Source organism: Microtus oregoni, unplaced genomic scaffold, assembly GCF_018167655.1.
Source record: "Microtus oregoni isolate MIOR12 unplaced genomic scaffold, Mior012 000012F_ref0000307, whole genome shotgun sequence".
In the NCBI taxonomy this organism is placed as follows: domain Eukaryota; kingdom Metazoa; phylum Chordata; class Mammalia; order Rodentia; family Cricetidae; genus Microtus; species Microtus oregoni.
This window is the reverse complement of record NW_024543071.1, coordinates 36,345,800-36,353,929: the sequence shown is the minus strand read 5'-3', so window position 1 is coordinate 36,353,929 and position 8,130 is coordinate 36,345,800. Positions and strand designations below refer to the sequence as shown.

Genomic DNA, 8,130 nt, shown 5'->3' with positions numbered 1-8,130 from the left:
GTCCTCCGACCTTTACACATGCGCAGTGGAACCTGTGCAAGTCTGCACTTACATACATAAATGCACATACATATCCACATACAAGCTGTGGTAGTTTGAATGAATTTGGCCCCCATAGAGTGACACCATTAGGAGGCGTGGCTTTTTTGGAGGAAGTGTGTCACTACAGGGGTGGGCTTTGAGGTTCCTTATGCTGAGGATACTGCCCAGTGAATCAGTCAACTTCCTGTTGCCTGCAAGATGTAGGACCTTCCACTATTTCCCCAGTACCATGTGTGTCTGCATACTGTCCTGCCCCCCCCCCACCATGCTGGACTGAACCTCTGAACTGTAAGCAAGCCCCCTCAATTGAATGTTACTCGTGGTCATGGTGTCTCCTCACAGCAATAGTAAACCCTAACTAAGACACAAGCACATGTACCATAACACACATACAAGAAGATATGATGTTCAATGGTGGAAACAGTATTAGAAAGGAAAGAAAGACACCATGCAGTACCTGGTTAGTGAGCATTTTGATCTAGAGTCATTATGGTTTTACAACTTTTTAAAAGCACAAGCAAATGCAGGAGTCCATTTATTGACAACGGAAAGACAAGCCTCCGGGATGACCAGGTGGGGCCAACAGCTATACAGACCTTTGATGTTAAGTACACTTTTACCCACAGATTCTGTTTCCTCCCAAGTCCATAGTGTAGGATCTGAATCTGAATCTGGTGGTGGTTTGGCAACCTCTATCTTAGATCTTCTCAGAACCCGAGGCTTAGTGCTGCATCTTGCCCTTAGTGCCCACTTTTTGTTTAAATTGGCACAGGTTGAGGAAGGCACTCCTGCTCCATGGAAGCCCTCCCATACAAAGCAGGATGGATCCACCAGCTTTCAACCCCACGGGCCTCAGCATCACTGAAAGAGACAAAGCCTGCAGGTCACACAGACACCTTCTGGGTGATTCCGAAGTGACCCAGCAGGAGAAGTGTTCTTTTTTAATGGTTTGCTTTCGCAGCCAGACCTCAGCCACACTACACACTCAGATACGGTCAACTGTATCTGTTTTATTCACTGCCAGCAGCAGGTGTTTAATAAGCATATGATAAACTAATTAAATAGCAGACCCCTTTATGAATTTTAGTCCAAAAGGAATGAACAATGAAAAATGGAGTTCTGGCTATATTTTATGATGTGTTCGCTATTTTAGAAGCATTGCTTGCTTTTTATGGAGAGAAATATGTGGGTATATATATGAATCTAAGACTTTTAAAACACCAAAATAGAAGTAGAAGTAGAAGAAATCAGGTTTCAGTAAGTGGTTTGCGTTTCGATACTGACACACTGAGAGAAACATGTTTTTACTCTGCTTTAGAGACCTAACTATTTACAAAGCACTGGAGCTGACTTGTGCCTGCCATCAACCTCATGAAAAAGCTGGACAGTTTTGTCTTTCATTTGACAGATTGCAGAAGCCTGGCTTGGACACCGCACTCTTCCTAATGAGCAGTGAGCTCCAGATTCACTCAGATGGCCAGACAGAGCAGTTGGAACTACTGACGTGTATTCTAAATATTGCATGGCACACACTGACCCTAGGAAACTTTGTTTGTTGATTATTTGCAGTTCAGATTTAATAGGGCATCCTGCAACCCTTGGTCTTAGCTTGATTCTTTCTCTGGAAAAAGCCAAGGCTCTCTCTCTCTCTCTCTCTCTCTCTCTCTCTCTCTCTCTCTGTGTGTGTGTGCACGCTCGCACGTGCACATGCCTACATTTTGTGTCATGCCCATGTATAAAGAATGACAGGAGTGGTATCTCCCAGGGCACCAGAACCATACTATGTATGAAGTCAATGGTTTATTATTTTTTAAATTAATGCAAAATGGTGCACAATTTAAAAATATAAGACAATCAACTAGTTCTTTTATCCTGAAATTCTGGGACATTATGTCAGAATTGCTTTATTTATATACAAATACACAGAACCTTTGTAGTGATCTAAATAAGAATACCCCCCCCCCCCATTCCAGGCTCAGATGTTTGAATACTTGCTCACCCTTTGATGGTGATGTTTGGGTAGATGGCCTTGTTAGAGGAAGTACGTCATTGGAGATGGGCTTTGGATGTTTAAAAGATCACCACCATTTCTAGTTGCTCCCTCTTCTTCCTAATTTCAGTCCAAGACATGAGCCCTCAGTTTCTACTCCTGCCAACATGCCTTCTCTCTGCCATCAGGAGCAGAAACATCCAGAACCATCAGGCTAAGTAAGTGCTTTCTTCTGTTAAGTTTCCTTAGCCATGGTGTTTTTTCATAGCAATAGAAAAGTAGCTAATACAACTATATATTTAGATATAGATTTTGAATCTTCATATAAGGGTTAAAACACCCTTTTTGTGCCACTTTTATTTGAATATACTGTAAAGATTCTTTTTGTCTGTCATCCATCTATAAATCTATCTAACTATTTACTGTGCTTGCTGCAAATCCAGACACATTCTTTCTATCTCCTGGACCTGCCTCGGCTTGGCCCAAGGCTTTGCCAGAAGACTCACATCCCAAGGACTCATCACAGAGAGCTAGAAGGGGAGGAAAAAGGGTCACAGGTTCAGTTCACTTGATCTGGTAGCACCTACAGAGACCTTCAAATCTAAAACTTCACCGAAAGAATTGTCCCAGAATTGAGGGATGATGTGTGTAGTTTTACCATGGAGCTCTACTCTATCCATATATATATGTCCATATATATGTGTGTGTGTGTGTGTGTGTGTGTGTGCATGTGTAACTCCCACATAGCTTTCCCTCTGATTAGAAGTATCATCTTTAACTAATTGTTGCCCTAGTGATGAACATATCCCCATATGATTTGCTTTTAAAAGAATTATGGTGATTATCTTCTATTTATGACTAAGCACAGACTTCAAAGTATGCACAGCTATGGAAGAGACCTCTAGAAATGGCACTGCAGAATTAAAAGGAATAGATATATTTTTCTCATTTTGGTTAAGTGGTACCAAATGTTTCTTTTTGAAGATGTGTCATTTTTTTTTCTAGTGACAATACATAGGATCATTTCTTCTATCCAAATCAATTTTAGCATTCATCAGAATAATGGGGATTTGTCCAGGAAATTAAAATGGAATTTTATTGATGCTATCATGTGATTTTTTTCTTGTTATGTGGAGTAGAACATTTTTTACAAACATAAAAGTCATTGATAATTGATATTCCCATTGTGTGATATTCTTGACCTATTTTGCCACTGTAGTAACTCCTTCGGTATTATTTATAAAAATTATTATTAAGAAAATTGGAAATTAATTTAATATTTTTGTGGATATTGTAATGGTCTCTAGTTCATCATTTGTCCAAGATTAATGCTACTTGTAATTTCCTGACTTCTCCTGCCAATCCCTACAAGGATGTAAACCACAAGGTCATCCAGTCTTTTAGAATACAAAGATAATCTAAGATACAAAAGTCCAAATATATATAAAATCTGGGGTCTTGTAATGAATGAATAGGATGGGGTGCTTGCTTGAAGAACTGAAACAAATAGACATTTCATGTTCATGGATGTCATGACTTGGATGACAACATGTCCTCATAGGGAGGTATGTGAATATTTAGTATGATGCATGGACCTAGTACAGTACTTTGTGCCAACAAAACAAGAACCTAGATTTTATGTCTATTAAGTCATGATAATACCAGTCTGTTTTGCTGAGTTTCCTGCAGTTCTATACTGCCTTCAGGGTCTTGCCATCTCTCGGTACTATGGTATATTACTACTTCAAGTCTCCTTCTAACTGTGCTCATCTAAGTATGGCTATATCGGATTATCAATCCACTTTGCTACAGTGACTGGTCCCGCAATAAAAATCACATGACCAATCCAGGTAAGTGTGGCTTGTGGGAAGAATTTCATAAGCTTCTAGGAGAAAACAGCTTTCTTTCTATGATGACTACCAGCTTTTAAGGTTGGCTGCCTCCACCTGCTGGAGTCCATGAGGAAGCTCTCTCAAGAATGAAGATAGCACAACCAAAGACAGGAATGAGAGACACAGAGAAAGGGAACTCAGACCAGATAGCATCTTTAATCCCCTACAAGGACTTGAAGTCAGACCCAACCAAGCTTTTGATTTATGTTAAATGATAAAGTCTTCATTTAGTTTACACCAGTTTGAGTTAGAAGCATTTCAATTTGGAGAAAAAAAAAACATAGCTTTGTTAGGACAGAAGTCTGCATGATTCAGGCTTCAACAACAGGAACTGGGAGGAGGACAGACAGGTGCTGTGAACTGGGTGGAAGCCCGTGGAAGGTGGTCCTGAGCCCAGCTTCCTGTCTTCCTTTTGCCCACATTTACTGTGTGAGTGTGAGCAGTGGGTTAACATCTCCAAGCTTTGGTTTTCCTTTCTGAAAAATAAGAGAACTGGGCAGTTCTTTGTCAGAGAAGGAGCCTCAAGTGGTATGAAAGTCAGGGATATCCAGGTTCCTAGACCTCCATTCTATGGGACTAATTCTCCTCTGATCTGTATTGTATTCCAGGCTGTCTTAGAGAGTTCTGATGGATAATGTGTCCTGCTGTTAATAGCTGACCATTCCAGTTCTGTTGATAGCAAGTCCAAGTTGAATCAAAGCTCAGTTGGAGCCCAGTGGGAATGTGGTGTCTGGTTAATATTTTGTACTCTATGCTAGCAGTTGATCAAAAGACAAGGCCAAGAATGTAGTCCCTGGAGGGTTTGTTAACTTTCCACTGCCAGAAAAAAAATGTTAATGGCTGTGATATGTGTCACTAATCTTAAGAACTGTCTTAGAGATGCAGGTCATTGGTCACACGAGAACTGGGGACAGAGTGAAAACGACTCTGCAGAGCCATGAGCTCCACCTTAGGTGCCAACACAAACACCTCTGGCCATGCTCAGCAGATTGGAAATAGAGTACATTCTGCACAGAGGTTTCCTTCCTCTTCCTTCTTCTTCTCTCTTCTCCTCCCTCCTTCCCTACTCTACTCTTTTCTCTCTCTACTCTCTTCTCCCCCACTCTTTCCCTCTTCTCTCCTTTGTTTGAGAAAGGGTCTTCTGATCAACTCCTAACACAGAGTAGAAAATTGCTGGTATGCATCCCAGATTGGCCTAGAACTTGTTAGCCTCTTGTCTTTGTCTACCCAGTGCTGAGATTAAGGGCATGTCGCTCCTAGCTGTTTTCCCCTGTGCTTTCTCAAGATAGAATGATCATTGTAAATGACGTTCAGGAGACAGGCACCCACACTTTCAGCTGTAGAGAATTTGATATGTTCTTATGATGCTTTAAGTTCATGGATAATATACGGACAATGTACATATTATAGTGATATTTTTATGAATGTGTATAAAAGCATTTTATTGTATTATAAAACATTATAATTATATAAAAATGAAAACTTTAGAGCAAATATCGCACTGAATATCAATTTTATGTTCCAAATCTTAAAAGAAAAAGGAGTCTCTTAAAAATTAAAACTTGGCATTCAGTCTGAGGTTTTGTAGAGACATCATTCTGTTTGAGGATTCATAGGGACAGGATCGCCCCTTTGGTCTGAAGATTCAGTAGAGGAGGTGTGTGGAGACAGAAAAAAACCTGTCAAGTAATTCAGACCATTGTGTATGTGTTTCTTGAACCAATTTGAGGAATCTAGTTTATTTGGTCAACTGACACCAGAAAATGAAAAGAAGTGTGACATGCAAGAAACACTCCCCTGGTGACAACAGAAGGAGAGCTGCAGTTCTCCTTCTCCTCAGAAGACAGAATGCAGAACAAGAAAGGTCCCCCCGAATGGAGATTACTCTGATTACAGCCCCTCTGACTATGAGCCGTTGGGAAGAGGGTATTCTTCCAAAGACAGCATGGAGTCACTAAGTAGGGACTGAGAAAAATGCAGAAAGAGAGAGAGAGAGAGAGAGAGAGAGAGAGAGAGAGAGAGAGAAGAAGAAGAAGAAGAAGAAGAAGAAGAAGAAGAAGAAGAAGAAGAAGAAGAAAGATCCAAGTAACCCAGAGTTCTACTCAGGGAGAACCTGCCACAAGAAGAGGAAGGATGAGCAGGATCCACTGCTCACTTGAACCAGGGGAGCATATATTCTTCCTGTAGAACTCAGGGAGATGCAGGAGCAGATCACAGATAAAAACGGTCTAGCCTACCAGAGGATGAGCTGGGAGGCCTTGGAGAAATCAACCAATGGTCTTATTAACAAGGTCAACATCTTCTATATAAGTGTTACTATCCAAGAGCTCCTTCAAGAAAATCTAGTCAGAGGGAGAGGACTGCTGCCCAGTTCTGTTTTGCGGGCAGAGTGTTTCTCCAGTCTTCGCTCATCTTTACACTGAAATCAACTCAGAATTCCCACAGATTGGAGAATTAATCCTCAAGAGACTAATTCTTAATTTTTGGAAAGGATATCAAAGGAATGATAAGCAACTTTACCTGACTGCTTCAAAATGTGTGGCACATCTTATCAACCACAATGTGGCACATGAGGTTCTGTGTCTGCTGGAGAGACCAACAGATGACAACGCTGAGGTAGCTATCGGCATCATTAAGGAGTGTGGCCTCAAGTTAACCTCGTTGTCACCAAAAGGATTCAATACTCTCTCTGAACACCTGGGAAACATTCTACATGTGACTAAAACTGACCAAAGAACTAAGCTCACGATTAAAGTGATGCTATATGGAAGGATAGGTTTAAGGAGTACCCTGTTATTTGGGAAGGACTTGATTTAGTGACAGATGATCAGGTTACCAATGTGCTCTGCTTGAAGGATGACTATGATCCAGAAGATGTTCTTAGTGTTTTCAAGATGGACCTTGATGTTATGGAAAATGAAGAGAAGTACAAAGCTATTAAAAAGGAAACTTGTGATGAAGGAGACAGTGATTCAAACACAGACCAAGAAGCTGGAAGTGGTGAAGATGAGGAGGAGGAGAAAGAGGGAGGAGAAGAAGGCAGAGGAGGCAGAGGAGGAAAAGGAAGAGGAAAGAGGAGGAGGAGAAGGACGAGAAGAAAAAGGAGAAGGAGGAGAAGGAGGAGAAGGAGGAGAAGGAGGAGAAGAAGGAGAACAAGAAGGAGAAGAAGAAGGAGAAGGAGAAGAAGACGAAGAATAAGAAGGAGAAGGAGGAGAAGGAGGAGAAGGAGGAGAAGAAGGAGAAGGAGAAGAAGAAGGAGAAGAAGGAGAAGGAGAAGAAGGAGAAGGAGAAGAAGGAGAAGAAGGGAAGGAGAAGAAGGAGAAGAAGGAGAAGGAGAAGAAGGGAAGAAGGAGAAGGAGAAGAAGGAGAAGGAGAAGAAGGAGAAGGAGAAGAAGGGCTTTTCAAGTGTGCTGTAAGCAGTGTGACTAAGTGGCTTCTGAAGTACCACTCTAAAACGGCTTTCTCCATTCACTGAGAAGGGATTGTGAAGAATGCCACTGGGGTTTAGTGGGTGAAGACTTTTCAGTACCCTGAAGGACTGAAGACTGCCTGCCTCTTACAACAGAAAACCCACCCCAAGAATTTTAAACAAGAAAATTCATTTTTCCTAACAACATAATTTTAATTTGGTATTTTAAACCTTCATTTCTAAAGGTATATCATATTGAGAGTGTATGATAATGCAAGCTTGGCAAGAGTGTGTTTGAACATGAACTCATTTAAAAACAATAAAATGGTATATATTAATATAAAAAATTAAAACTTCCTGGGTGGTGGTGGTGGCACATGTCTTTAATCCCAGCACTCAGGAGACAGAGGCAGACGGATCTCTATAAGTTCAAGACCAGCCTGGTCTACTTGAGCTAGTTCCAGGACAGGTTCCAAAGCTACAGAGAAACCCTGTCTCAAAAAAAAAAACAAAATGAATGAATAAATAAATAAATTTAAAACTTAGTTCCAATTGCTAGACTGTGGCATCAACAGCAATAGTCAAAATATTTTTTATAGTTTAATTTTAGGTAAAAGTTTCCAAAGGACTGATGTCTATATAGCAAATGTGTGTTTTAATTCTGACCTTGCCAGCAATAGCTGAAGGCTTCACTCCCTCTAACAAACATGCCTAAAGAGAGCAACATAAATATGAAACTGCTTCTCTTTTCCCCTTTTAGTCTCTGTATAATTAGGTATTTTTTCACTAGAAAATTA

At 40.7% G+C, this 8,130-nt stretch overlaps 1 pseudogene; it reads left to right on the top strand.

The window, feature by feature from the left end:
* The first annotated feature begins 5,687 nt into the window (after positions 1–5,687).
* On the top strand, positions 5,688–6,947 carry LOC121454711 (annotated as a pseudogene).
* Positions 6,948–8,130: the final 1,183 nt, after the last annotated feature.